The sequence below is a fragment of the Pleurodeles waltl genome, chromosome 1_1, assembly GCF_031143425.1.
Source record: "Pleurodeles waltl isolate 20211129_DDA chromosome 1_1, aPleWal1.hap1.20221129, whole genome shotgun sequence".
Taxonomy (NCBI): domain Eukaryota; kingdom Metazoa; phylum Chordata; class Amphibia; order Caudata; family Salamandridae; genus Pleurodeles; species Pleurodeles waltl.
Window position 1 is genome coordinate 784,416,296 of NC_090436.1, and position 15,276 is coordinate 784,431,571.

The 15,276-nt window shown below is 41.5% G+C and overlaps 1 protein-coding gene across 4 annotated transcripts in view; it reads right to left on the minus strand.

Moving 5' to 3' along the window:
• Positions 1 to 792, minus strand: part of ERCC6L2 (ERCC excision repair 6 like 2) — a 1,058,011-nt gene extending 1,057,219 nt beyond the window's left edge. For all 4 annotated transcript variants that reach the window (XM_069227916.1, XM_069227908.1, XM_069227899.1 and 1 more), the window contains exon 1: positions 679 to 792. The gene's annotated coding sequence lies outside the window, so the exon portion shown is untranslated. The remainder of the gene's footprint in view (positions 1 to 678) is intronic.
• Between the last annotated feature and the right edge of the window lie 14,484 nt (positions 793 to 15,276).

The window sequence follows — 15,276 nt, forward strand, 5'->3', positions numbered from 1 at the left end:
TCAACGTCGTTAAAACAGAGCAGAAGATGGTGGCAGCAGGAGTCGTCCAATGTCTTTCCTCTGCAATAAGCACATTATTTAATCAAGAACAGGACTACCTAATTGTTATTTTCCCGCGCCTCTGCGCTATATGTGGCATAGTGATTTATGATGTTGGCTGTAAACTCATGAGATACAAATTTGAATCCAAACTTCATAACTTGTGTGTTTTGTCAAGTTACGATCCACTTATGCTCAAGTGTTCTTATTTACCAAAATAGAAGTACTTCAAAACATGATAAATGCAGGCGAGAAGCAGCGTGTGGAACCTGGTCAAGAGCGATCCCCATTAGTGTGGTGATATTTCGGGAATAATCGGACCAAGTATCTCTCCCTACCCACACTAGGCGATAAGGTACTGATGGGGACAAACAAGAGTATTGCGCTATAGTCAGTCGATGTGGGATACTGTTCAAAACCAATGTCTCAGAAAAGCACGACGCACACTGCACCTTTTTAAAGAGGTGATAGCCTCCTCTACCACTTAATCCAAACCAACGACGCACACCGCATTTTTTTTTTTTTTTTTTTTAAGAGTTAATAGCCTTCTCTACCGCCTAATCCTAACCAACATATACATTTAAAAATACAAGTTAAACTAATAGCCTACTTTACGGTTACAACTTGTCCGCTACTTACACGGACCATCCGTGAACTCAGCCTAATATCCATTGTCCATAACATTAGTCCGTAATTTCAGTACTTCCAGGTCACATCACAGCCAATCCCGTGGCTGAACGTATGGTGAAATTTGGAGAGAGTCAGAACACGTAAAGTGACCTGGGATTGGCGCATTGAGACACCTTAACCAATCCTGACGCACTTTACAGAATTGCGACGTGTTCTTTGGCCACGTACTCTGCACGTGGCTCCGACGAACGTAAACACTGGGTTTGAGCTGTTTTCCGCGAATTGGCTGGTGTCATGTCTGTAGTGAGTCCGGTGGCTGCCCGGTAACCTTCTGTGACTCATTCACATACCGGGCAGTAAGATTGGGAGGGGCGATATATCGTGGGAAAAGGAGGTTGAGGCATCTGTAGCTTAACAGTTTGAAGCGGGCTGGACCGCGGGTGATTGAAAATGAAGATCACGCAATCATTGAAACAGTTTGACAGAAATAGTGGGCAAGGCGCTGGAGGTCAGGCACCGCTGTGTCCCGCCTGCACTGCTGCCCGCGTTTCTGGGGCTCAAACCGGGTCTGTGACTGAGGATGCCCGGGCAGTTTCTCCTTATTTCTTTTCTTTGCCGTCACATTTAATTTTAAAAGTGTTCAACTTTTATCACATTAAACACTGACTTGGTTTCAACATGACTGATTCCTGTTTTAATCCGGATCAGATTTAGTTTAGTAAAGTACGTTGGTGGTGTTTTTGCTTCAATGATATTTTGACAAAACTCCCTCTCGCCTTGGCAGCAGTTCAGGACCACATCTATACACAAAATCTCAGATTGAACAACTCAGTTGAGTAACCAGCTAAGCACGCTTTAATCATGAGAAATACCCTAAAGGGACCTGCAGAGTGGTTCAAGGTGGCAGTACATTCAAAACCATAAAACTCAGCCACTGTCTCTTACACCACATTATCCACCGTCCTGCTGCACGCTGCAGCCCATAACACAATAACCGCACCTCAGCGGTCCTCACGCACAGCAGGGAAACACTTCCCACATACGCTCAGAAAACAAAGACAACAACTCTCCATTCACACACCTTACCTTGTTACAGATGTAGGTAAGCTCTTCAGTACAGCACAAAGGAAACGCTATAAATACTGCAATACAACACAATGCAATTTAAAAACATGTTTTCAGTCTTTTAGATTTGACTGACAAAGAACTGTGAATTTTAGTAAACAAGAATCTTGCAAAGAGTACACATCATAATAAAGTAGACTGGGGAATTCTGCATAGACCATGTGATGGACAGGCGTGTATGTGCGCAGTTATGTCACCTATTAGAAGTAGAGGGTGTTAGTGCAGGCTAGATGGGGCAAGGAATAAACTGAGAATAAAATCCAAGGCTTATTTTATGTGCTTCACCAACTAATTGGAGCTCTTGCCTGGACCCATGCCTACATCCCTCTAATTGGCCAAATCTACAATTAAGCTCATCTGTAATAGTTCATTAGATGGAACAGCAGTAGTTACAAGCTTTTCTGGTTCAATATTCATAGAGTAGGCATTTACTGTTGTGGGCACTAAGCCTACCAACTCAAGTGAGGTACCAGTTTTATCAGGAGACTTAGGGGAATGCTGAGTGGAAGGAAGTTTGTGGCTCCTTTCAGATTCCAGAACTTTGCAGCAATGAAATGTGAGGACAAAGTGTTTTTTAGCCAAATTTTGAGATTTGCAAAGGATTTTGGGTGACAGAACCTAAGTGAGAGCTCCACAAGTCACCCCATCCTGGATTCCCCTAGTTGTCTAGTTTTAAAAAATGCACAGGTTTGGTAGATTTCCCTGAGTGCCGGCTGAGCTGCAGCCCAAAATCCACAGCTATGCACTTTCCAAAAAACACCTCAGATTTCAATGTAAAAATGTGATGTGTCCATGTTGCATTTTGGGGCGTTTCCTGTCACGGTCCATAGACCTACCCACACAAGTGAGGTACCATTTTTTATCAGGAGACTTGGGGAAACAGAGACTAGACTAACAAGTGTTATTGGCCATTGTCTTTTTCTACATTTTTTCCTTCCAAATGTAGGACAGTGTGTAAGAAAGAAGTCTATTTGAGAAATGCCCTGTAATTCACATGCTAGTATGGGAACCCCCAAATTCAGAGATGTGCAGATAACCACTGCTTCTCAACATCTTATCTTGTGCCCATTTTGGAAATACAAAGGTTTCTTTGATACCTATTTTTCACTCTTTATATTTTACCAAATGAATTGCTGTATACCTGGTATACAATAAAAACACATTGCAATGTGCAGCTCATTTATCGGCTCGGGGTACCTGGGGTCCTTAATGAACCTACAAGCCCTATATATCACAACAACCAGAAGAGCTCAGCAGACATAATGGTATATTGCTTTAAAAAAATCTGCCATAGCTGGGAAAAGCTACACAAAAAAACGTAGATAGAAATGGCTGTTTTTTTCAACTCAATTTCAATATTTCTTTTTTATTTCAGCCATTACTTTCTGTAGGAAAACCTTGACGTATCTACACAAATGACCCCTTGCTGAATTCAGAATTTTGTCTACTTTTCAGAAATGTGTAGCTGTCCGGGATCCACCATTTGTTTCACATCCATTTCTGTCACTAACTGAAAGGAGGCTAAAAGCACAAAAAATAGAAAAAATGGGGTAGGTCCCAGTAAAATGCCAAATCTGTGTTGACAAATTTGGTTTACTGATTCATGTCTGCCTGTTCCTGAAAGCTGGGAAGAAGGTGATTTTAGCACTGCAAATCTTTTGTTGATGCCATTGGCAGGGAAAAACCACATGCTTTCTTCTGCAGCACTTTTTCCCTGTTTTCCCCCCAAAAACAAATTTTAGCTGTATTTTGGCTAATTTCTTGGTCTCCTCCAGGGGAACCCTCAAACTCTGGGTACCTTTAGAAATCCTAGGATGTTGGAAAAAAGTACGCACATTTGGCATGGATAGCTTATGTGGACAAAAAGTTGTGGGGGCCTAAGCGCGAACGTCCCCAAATAGCCAAAAATAGGCTTGGCACAGGAGGGGAAAAGGCGTGGCAGCAAAGGGGTTAAAAAAGAAAATTCATACTTTTACAAACATTCATTAGGAGCAGGCAGTGGTCCAATGGGCCACTGCCTGCTCCTAAAAAATGTTTCTGTGGACATTCACAAAAAGAAAGGGGTCCCTTGGGGATCCCTTCCTGTTTGTGATTATTACCATTGATTTGGATTTGGTGGTAAAATATGAATATTTTGAGACCAAATTTTGGTCGCAAGGTATTAATACAGAAGTTAAAGAATCCATTTTCAGAAAGAGTACCCTTTAAATGCTCCTTCCAAATACCAACTGCTAATTTTGTCTGAAACTCAAATTACTATTAGGTAACATGTTACCCAATTGCAATTTGGGTTTTTACATTTAAAAAAGCCATTTTGCTCTGCAAAAGCTCAAATTTGATTTTTGCAATTGTAAAAACACTTTGTACACCAGGCCTACTGCTCCTTAATAGGAGATTTCAAAACATAGGCCTTACTTAGGAACAGATTGAATTATACCAATTGGAATTTAATTTTTTAGTACACAAGATCCTTATCCAGTCATATGCTTCATTCTCAAGTCTGCTTCTCACCCATCTGAACATTTTGCAGTGCTTCAGTGGGCTCCTGCGTGTACATCTCTTGTAATCATAGGACTAAGGTGGTACCTAAAAGCTCTTAAAATTACCAGTAGACATAGTTATTTTCCTGCAATAAGGTTAAAAGCATTATCGGACAGTAAGGATGTTAATCCTTCATTCTGTGCTACAGTCAACATGGTTCAAGCACCATAAAAGAGCTCCAATCGGAGAATTTGGCTTTCATCAGGACTAGGATCCTTTGCACTATCCACACTTAATACAGAGGCCTTAACATACCTCCCTGAAAGATTTAACTAATCAACATAGACATGGAGAAACACAAAAGATATATGTTCTTGACATGGAAAATGTGAGGCAGGGTGTCAACTTAAAAATAATGTCATTTTCTATTATATTTGAAGAAGAGAGGTGTCAGTTTTTGCTGGTCTTGATCAAGAGATTCTGAAGACAGTCCATCCCTCTTCTCAAAACATAGCTCCGTCCATGTGTGTGAGTATGAATAGCAGTACTGAAGTCTGGAGGGGCTGGGGGAACGTGAGTAAGTGACTGGGAGTATGAGAGAGAAGAGATGACTGGATTGTTGCAGTTTCATTAACCAATGCCAAACGTAGACTGAAGGTGTGAGAACAAACACGTTTTTATAGTGGTGCAGAACACAGAAATTATAGTAAAGAGATTATAGTTAGTGGTGGTTACCAGCTTCATAAAGGTTGGCTACAGGGAACTTAAGTCACAGCAGAAGGAAGCCAGTAACATCAACGTTGGACCAACTGTTCAGCAAACAACAGCAAATCGTGTTTCGGGGGCAAGTCAGACTTCAGGCAACCAGTCAGCATACTAAGCCAAATCGTAATCCAGAGCAAAATCAGCATTTATGGAAAAAAGTCACAAAACCACGAGGGGAAACAAAAAAGGTGAGGAAGTAAATAATACTGAACAAACTGTAGCAATAAGAAAGGGGCCAATACGACACATAGTTGCCAGGCACCTTTCCATTGAAAGTGGACTATTTATAAAGCCCTGCTACCATGACCTGGAAGTCCCTCCTTTCTTGACCTTCTCCAGTAGTTATCCTGTCACCCCAGCTGCCATAGACCAGTCTTCCATAGCTGTACCGGTCTTCTCATGTATATTCAATGGTGACCATTTGTAGAAACAAGTCCCCATCTCCACATCAATCCCTTATTTCTCACAGCCTCTCCCCCTCACTGCTGCCCCCGTCCTCTTGGTTCTGGCTTGTAAAGGAGCTTTTGGTGGAAGGAAATCACTAATTTGCGAGTCTGGACAAAGGTGGAAGATTGTCAGGAGCTTTCTACTGGTATATAACCCTTGCAGGCCACCAGGTATTAACATTGTCCCATAATCCTCCAAGAATCCATTGTGGATTCAACCTCAAAAGAGACTCATTTTGGTGATTAGGGGAGGGGAATAGTTGTTTTACATGTAGCAGGTTTAGCTCTGGATATGTGAAAGACCAGATGCATTATCCAACCCTTAGGAAGATGTAATGCCACTGCACCTTGTCCCACCACTTTAGATACTGATAGAGGTCGAACAAATCTAGGTGTATACCTGGGGTGGGAATTGAACAAAGCTAAAAAACGGGTAGACAACCAAGCCCTATCCTCTGTTTTGTAATTGGGAATCTTTTGTCAGTGACAGCCAAAAAATTGTGTATAGTCAGACTTGGCTTACTGCAGGCGGACCAAGGTATTGGCCTGGACAGAATAAGTGTTAGATAGGAGACCTGTAACGGATGGTACATAGGTCACCTGCCTGATTTTTTGGGCAGAATTGAGGATAAAAGCCAAATGAGCAAAATGAAGGAGAGTGGTCCAAGAAGAAGTGCAGTTAATTGTTATAAGGCAGGTTAGCTACTGATAGCCACACATCTGATTGTTCTTGTTGCTTCATAGTACAGCATCTGAGAAATTGCTCAGGGGATTGATTAAGGTGCTCTGTCTGACCATCAGTTTGGGAATGCTGACTAATAGACTTAAAGTTGACTGTCCCCAACCTACGAAGTAAGGTATACCAAAACCTGGGAATAAACTCACTGCCTCTGTCCATGATAATCTTTGAAGGTAGCATATGTAGTCATAATATTGCTTTCAAAATTACCGCGCCTCATTGAGGTGCTGTAGGCAATTTGTGCAGTTGAATGAAGTGAGCATTTTTCATGAAATAGTCCATTACAATTAACTCTAGGGGTTTTGTCTTTGAAGGGGAAGGTCTGTAATAAAATCCATAGAGATCTTGTTCCACTGTCATCCAGGAGTGATTATGAGAACTAAAAGACAATCAGAGTTCTGATAGGAGGACTTCATCTGAGCACAAATGGAAAATTGCTTGAAATATCTTATCTTAAAGTGGCCCATCAGAAATGTCTGGTAACCAAAGCATACGTTTTTCTTTCTCCGGTATGTCCTGCAAAGGGAGCATCATGACATCAACATTGTACTTTTTTCTGTAATTTGGATGAAGGAAATAACAGTTTCTTTTTCTGACATAATAATACTTCTAGTATGGTGAAAACATAAGAATATTTCTGAATCCAACATTGTAAATACCAATAAAAGAGTTCTGCTCTTAACTGGCCAAAAACCCTTCTAAATTTGACTCAGTGTTTTGCAAAACCACAATAGGGACATTTTTCAGCGGTTTTTCAGGTTGCAGTTGGCTTGCTAAAGCATCTGCTTTTCCGTGCTTGTTCCCTGTTTGATAGATGATTTGATATTCAAACCTTGTGAAAAATAACATCCACTCACTATGCTGGGATTTGGTACATTTTGTGAAATTCGTGAGCCCTAAATTTTTATGATCCATTCATAAAGCCCCATGCAGCTGATGCTGCCAGTGACCAGAAGCTTCCTTGATTGCAAATAATTCCATACTGTAAATTGTATAATTCTGCTCTGCCTCAACCTAGGTTCTCGACAAAGCTACATGAGGTACATCCTCAATCAGCTCATCTCTTTGTGAGAGGATGGCTCCCAAGGCGAAGGAAGATGCATCAGGCGCAATAATAAATGGTAGGTTTTGATCAGTATGCTTTAAGATGGGAGCCTTAGTGAAGGCATTTTCATTGATCAAATGTTTCTTGTAGTGCTGTATGTACCTGAAAGGGAGTTCCTTTTTAGCTCAGATGTGCAACAGGAACTGCCACCCTAAAGAAGTATTCAATGACTTGCCATTAGAAATGAGAAAATCACCTTTGTATATTCATCACACTGTGGTATAGGCTATTCAACCACTGCAGCAACTTTTTATGATCCATTCTGATTCCTTCATTGGAAAGGAAGACTCCTGAGAAATATACTGCTTGCACTTTGAATATACATTTATTGACTATGGCACATAAGTAATGGACTTGTAGACATCTCAGTACTCCTTGTATAGCTTGGTGGCATGCTTTATGATCTTGGAGAAAATTAATAAATCACAGAGTTAGATAACTACAAAGTTGTCCAAAATGTCTCTGAATATTTCTTCAATTAATGTTGAAAAGAAAGGAGAGCATTCCACAAACCAAACAGCATGACTGAATACTCAAAAATACCATCTCAAATATTGTCGCCTGCCTTAATTTTGACAAGATTATAAGCTACCCTTAAATCTAGTGAAAATCTTATCAGTGTGGACTTGACCTAGCAAAACTGAAATCAATGGCAATGGATAATGATTCTTTACTCTGATGTTATTCAATTCTCAGTAGTCCACCCATGGTCTCAGCTCTCTGTTAGATTTTGGGATGAAGAATATATGGGCCCATGCAGACAATGTAGAATGACTAATTAATACTGTTGCTAAGTTTTCTTCAATATATTTCTTTAAAGGTTCATCTTCTTTAATAGCCAAATGATATATCTGACTATGTGGAACTTTAACATCTGTAATTAAATCCATGGCATAGTTGTACTCACTATGAGGAGGTAGGGAATCCACACTCTTCTCACTCAACACATCTTGAAACTCCACATAGGCTTTGTGAATGTTATATTCATCTTTATGATCAAAATGGAATATCTCAAATAAGGAGTGTAATGGTGGACTCTCATCTTTAGAAAACATTGTCCTTTGCAAAAATCAAAGCAAACTGTACTTTGGAAGATTTCCAATTAACTACTGTGTTATATTGTCATATCTATGAGGTTCCTAAAATAGTATTACATTGGAGTTATCCATCCAATTGAAGCAGTTCTTTTCAAAGTGACTTATATCAGTAGTCATTACAAGTTCCAAAGGTTCTTCACTTACATCCCCTGAAGTTAGTTGTGCGCCATCTATTTAATTGGTTCAGGAGGTTAATTTATTCCTGTAGGGATATATTGCCAATGAGCCACATGAAGATCCATAAAACAGCCTGTCACTCATGAGTCTAGTAATCCCCAACACTCTATTGGACTAGGAGTGGCTAAAGTTACTTAAGGACAAAAAATGCTCTTTAGCTCTTGCTAGCAGTGGTAATGTGCCCAGAGTCCCAGAGCCAACAAAAATCAATTCAGCAACAAGTGGAGGGAAAAGGCAAAAATCCTGGGGATGGTCCTGTAGAAAGGGCCATTTCTAACTGTCAGGTTAGAAAATGTAGGTTACTTTAAGCCAAAAAGGACTGGAAAAACTAGGGAGTCTCCTGTGAATTTAGTAAGTAGTATCAGATTAGGTATCTTCTTACTAGAGCTGACTCTACAGTAAAATAGGAATTGGAGGGGATGGGAGCACAACTGTGAGAATCTCACAAGGTGGTGGAAATTTGGTTCAGAATACTGAGTAAATTGGCTCACTCATTAAGATACCTTTCTAAATCCTCCTCATTGGAAATGGGCCTTTGTGTCAGGGTTACCCGAAACCTTTTGCCTTTCTCCTCTTTTTCTGACCTTGTTTTTGTTGGCTTTAGTACTCTGAGCACTTTGCCACTGCTGACCAGTGCTAAAGTGCATGTGCTCTCTTCTCTAAATATCGTGACATTAGTTTACACCTGTTGGTATATTCAATTTATTTGTAAGTCCCTCGTAAAGTGGTATACCATATACCATGGCTGTAAATTAAATGCTACTAGTGTGCCTGCAGCACTGATTGTGCCACCCACTGCAGTAGCCCTTAAACATGTCTCAGGCTTGCCACTGCAGAGCTTGGGTGTGCACTTTCAGTGACACTTTGGCTTGGCATTTAAAACCTCTTGCCAAGTCTTAATCTTCCATTTTATTACATATAAGTCACCTCTAAGGCAAGCCCTAGGTATCCCATAGGGCATGGGGCCATGTAATTAAAAGGGAGGACATGTACTTTTAAATTTTACATGTCCTAGTAGTGAAAATCTCCCACAGTCATTTTTCACTACTGTGTTCCAGGTAGCTGGCCTACCCTCCATCGCGGTCTGCCTGAACTTTGGATATGAACCAGTCCCTCATGATCTCAAATAACCTTTTGACCGCTAATGACTTCTAAGCACTATTTTTAGTTTAATCTTTAAAAGATGCTGGTACACCAATGGTAAATGAACTGAGCAAAGCAGGAACCATACAACGCTGGCAAGGCACAGACGTATTCCAGTTGCTGCTACTTAAACTTAAACAGAATCCAAAGCCAGAGTTTCATGGCCTATACCTCCAGCGACACTTTTTGAGAGGTCTCAGAGGACAAGTTCTGAATTTTGAGCCATCTAACACACACCAGCAGAATTATCACTACCTGGTCTCTGCTTACCACTCAAGCCACCACTGACATCAAATCTTCAATCTACCCAACGACCTCTGCCCCCACTGACTCTTCAACCTCAAAATCATCCCAATCAGCACCAAATTCACCAGCATCATCAAGACCTCCATTTCCATGACAGCCTTCCCAGACAGATGGAAAGAGACCCTCCGCCGACCCCCGGCTATCTAAAAAACATTATTGACCGATTTTCCAGCTCTCCTACTCGGCCTCGTACTTGAGAAAGCCATCAACCAACAACTCACTGAACACATGGAACAAAACAAACTACTTTATGCCTCACAATCAGGCTTCCATGCCAACCACAGCACTGAGACCATGCTGATAACTGCCACAGATTACATCAGATCTCTCCATGACTGCGGAGAAACTGTGGCCCTGCTCCTCTTCGACCTTTCCGCTGTCTTTGACACCATCTCCAACCACACCCTCATCGACAGACTCTACAACATTGGCATACAGCAAAATGGCCTCACTTGGATTGCCTCTTTTCTTACAGGCTGCACACAGAGCATCCAGCTGTCTCCCTTTACCTCCAAACTCAAGGGCATCATATGTGGCGTACCTCAAGGATCTTCCCTCAGCCACACCCTGTTCAACACCTACATGACTCCCCTGGCAGACGTCGTCAGATCTCATGGACTCAACATATTCTACTATGCTGATGACAATCAACTAATCCTATCGTTCACCGAGGACCCCTCCAATGCGAAAAACCAACTTTCGCCACACCATGAACAACCGCATCAAACTCAACTCCGACAAGACAGAAGTACTGATCTTTGGGAAGAGCACCTCCACTTGGAACCACAGCTGGTAGCCAGCAGAACGTGGGCCAACACACATACCCAAAAACCATGCACGCAAACTAGACATCACCCTCGACAACAAACTGACCATGAAATGACAAGTCAGTGCCTTCACCTCCTCCTGCTTCCACGTCCTTTGCATGTTCCGCAAAATCTTCAGATAGATCACAGTCAACGTCAGAGAAACCGTCACCTCGGCCCTCATCACCAGCCACCTCGTCTACGGCAGTGCTCTCTACGTAGGCACCTCCTCCCAGCTCCATAAAATAATTTATACCATACAGGATGCGGTAGCCAAACTCATCCTGGACCTCCCTAAATGGATCACATCACCCCCCACCTCAGAAACCCCCCCTGGCTTTCCACTCAGAAGAGATGCCTGTTCAAGGTCCTCACGCATGCTGATAAAACTCTACACAATCAAGGACCGCCCAACATCAACCATCGACTGAACTTCCATCTACCCTCAAGACCCCTATGCTCCTCCCATCTTGCCCTCATGCACACGCCCCACAATCATCGTAGTCACAGCAGGGCCGCTCCTTCTACATCACCGCCAAGACCTGGAACAATATGCTCCCCCTCCTCTGAACAGCACTCTCCCTGGCAGACTTCAGAAAGAAACTCAAGACCTGGCTGTTCGACTGAGACTTGGCACCCTCAGAGCCAAGATACAGTGACAATGCTGCGCTTTACAAATGCTTATTAATTGATCGATCATCAAACACTGGGGAAAAATACATCAAATCAGTTGTGATAAAATCCATATTAATACTGTGCTTGTTCAACTGTGATTTGCACTTTCATTTGTAAAGCGATTCCTAATAACTGACTACATTTCTTCCCTAAACCAGTAGAGTTCTTCACAAGCCATCTACCATGCTACGCCACATAGTCGGTACTGTAGCTTGTATGTAGTATATGTACTCTATATTTCACAAATGTTGGGTTTTTGACCTATTACAATGTACGTGATAGGAGAAGATAACAGTTCACTATTTTTTGGCAATCTGTGTTTAAAAATTAACTTTGTGTCATCACATTCAATCCATTCTGTACTGTTCGTTAAATATATTGTGTAATGACCAGAAATAGTTTATTGTCCAGGATGGAAAATAATTGCTGGACAACTTAAAGTGTGTCCAGATATCGAGATTTGAGTAGCAGCAAATTTGTAATGACAGTTTTAGACCTGACAGCCTTGGGGTGGTCATCCCCCAATTTTTTGCCTGCCTCCCTCCACTTTTCTGATACTGTTTTAGCTAGTTTTAGAACTCTGCACACTTTACCACTGCTAACCAGTGCTAACGTGCATATGCTTTCTCCCTTAAACATGGTAACATTGGTTCATTCCCAATTGGCATATTTGATTTACTTGTAAGTCCCTAGTAAAGTTTACTACCTGTGCCCAGGGCCTGTAAATTAAATGCTACTAGTGGGCCTGCAGCACTGATTTTGCCACCCACATGAGTAGCCCCTTAACCATGTCTCAGGCCTGCCATTGCAAGGCCTGTGTGTGCAGTTTCACTGCCACTTCGACATGGCATTTAAAAGTACTTGCCAAGTCTTAAACTCCCCTTTTTCCACATATAAGTCACCCCTAAGGTAGGCCCTAGGTAGCCCGTAGGGCAGGGTGCAATGTAGGTAAAAGACAGGACATGTACATGTATGTTTTACATGTCCTGGTAGTGGAAAACTCCTAAATTCGTTTTCCACTACTGTGAGGCCTGCTCCTTTCATAGGATAACATTAGGGCTGCCCTCATATACTGTTTGAGTGGTATATTCTGAACAGAAAGGTCATATTTAGTGTGGCCAGAATGGTAATAGAAAATCCGGCTTATTGGTGAGGTTGAATTTTATATCACTATTTTAGAAATGTTATTTTTAGAAAGTGAGTATTTCTCTGCACTAAAAATCCTTCTTTGCCTTACAGCCTTGCTCCAAACAATATCTGGGCTGGGCTAGTTGACAGCTCCCTTGTGCATTTCACCCAGACAAGCACAGGACACTCAGTCACACCTGGACTCATCTGCATACTGAATGGGTCTTCCTGGGCTGGAAGGGCGGAGGGCCTGATGCTTACATTTCAAAGACTAGTGGCCTGCCCTCACACAATGGACTGCCAAATCCCCTACTGGGACCCTGGCAGACAGACCTGTACTGAAAGGGGAACTTGTGCACTTCAAAACCGATCATTGAAGTATCCCTCACTTCTAAGGCATTTTTGGATATATAAACTGGGTCTCTGATCCCACCAACTCAGAGACTTCTGGACCTGAACCTGCAACCTGTTGAGAGGAACTGCCCGGCTGCCCAAATGACTCATCTGGACTGCTTTGCTGAGAAGGACTGCTGCTCTGCTGTTGCCCTGCTGCCCTCTGACTTTGCTGAGAAGTGCCCTCCAAGGGCTTGGATTGAGCTTGCCTCCTGTTTTCTGAAGTCTCAGGGCCAAAAAGACTTCATCTCTTCAGGAAACTCCTTGTGCGCCAAAAATCGACGCACAGCCTGCCGGAAATGACGCACAGCCATTTTGCGACCGAGAAGTCGCTGCACAGTGAGCCGGAACAAGGCAGCCCGACTTCCCGAGTGAAGATTCGATGCAACGCCTGCCTTGCGACCAGAAGTTCGATCCACAGCCCTTACGGATTGATGCACAGCCGAGCCTAAACGATTCAGCCGATTCCCTGAGTGGAAAATCAGCACAGCGCCTGCCGTGCAACAGAAATTTTGACACATCGCCATACCGGATCAATGCAATGCCTGTGACTTCTTCCCGCACGCCCAGGATTTCCCTGCATTGTCCCTGGGTGCCAAAAAGATCCCTGCATCGCAGTGAGGAACTGAGGCTGCTCGACAAAAAACGACGAAAAGCCCCTTGCAGCGTGGAAAGAAACAAGAACCGATGTGCCACATCGGAAAATCCAACGCACACCCTATTTTTCCACACGTCTCCTCCTCTACGGTCTCCATGCATGGTATTTTTGACACAAACCATGTACTTTGTGTAAGCAAGAGACAACCGTTGATTTTTAAGAATTAAACTCTTTTTAAACTTGCATAAGTGATATCTGAACTTATTGGATCTTTATCGTTTTGATCTTAATTTAAACAGATAAATATCAGATATTTTTCTAAACCTGTGTGGTATATTTTTGTGCTGTTTTCACTGTGTTACTGTATGATTTATTGCACAAATACTTTACACATTGCCTTCTAGGTTAAACCTGACTGCTCAGTGCCAAGCTACCAGAGGGTGGGCACAGGATAATTTGGACTGTGTGTGACTTACCCTGACTAGGATTGTGGTCCCTACTTTGATGAGGGTGTATGTATACCTCTGCCAACTAGAGACCCCATTTCTAACATACAGTATTAATTGTTCTATTATCTGGATCACTTCTTTCTATCATTACACATAAATATTCACCATAGTAAAAAAAAAGTGCAGAAACAACTTTAGATCCATGGTTTGATCAAACTTTAGAGTGGACAGCTTGCTATATCAATTTTTAAATTATAGTGATTTACAATCAGGAATAGGAAGGTGTCCTATTCTGTTCGTGTTCCCAATAGTAGCTTAGAGCAAAAACAATCCATTGCTACTTTTTCTAGAATATCCACACAAAGTTCCTGGGCATCTTGTTGCTCATTTATTGAGAAATGAACAGTTCCTGTACAGACATCCACAATATCTCTTGCAACACTTACAGACTGGCACAATTCTTTGTCTTACTGAAGTAGGGAATACAAGTTACTTACAGTATTACAAAAAGGCCTATCTGTATGATCCAGAAGTAATTCTTTCACTAAATGTAAATATAAGATCAAATTAACTATCACATTACTATAGCAGTCAATGACATTTGTTTTAGCAAACTAAAAGCCTAAACGTTCAAGATTGTGTTTTTTCTTTTGTTTTCGTTACATAGTTCAACATTTTGAAGCACCTCATTAGTTGTGAAGCCTTCTTTCCTTTTCGTATATATATATATATGTGTATTAGGTTTCCACACCATTGGATATTTACCAAGAGAAGAAGTATATAACTGTCTTAAACAATTATACTTACATACACAAGAACTGTCTGCATCATCTAGAACTATAATATATATTTAAATGAATAAAATAGATTTGTTGTATGTTCACCTATTGTTTTTGTATATGTAAATAATTTTTGTCTCCCTATAAGGGCATTGTAGTCTTTGGCAATTCCTTTAATATTATGAGCAGCTAATCCAGTTGGTGCAGTATCAACACAAGATAAGTTTGAATTGGTTACTTTCTCTAGGTAAACAGTTATAACTTTTATAATAAAACGTTTCCCGGCACTAGCCTGGCGTTATATATTTTAATATAGGTTGAAAACTTGAACATATACATAAACCACGTTGTTGAAGTCCATGATCAACACTTGTTTTAATTTCCTCAAATATGTC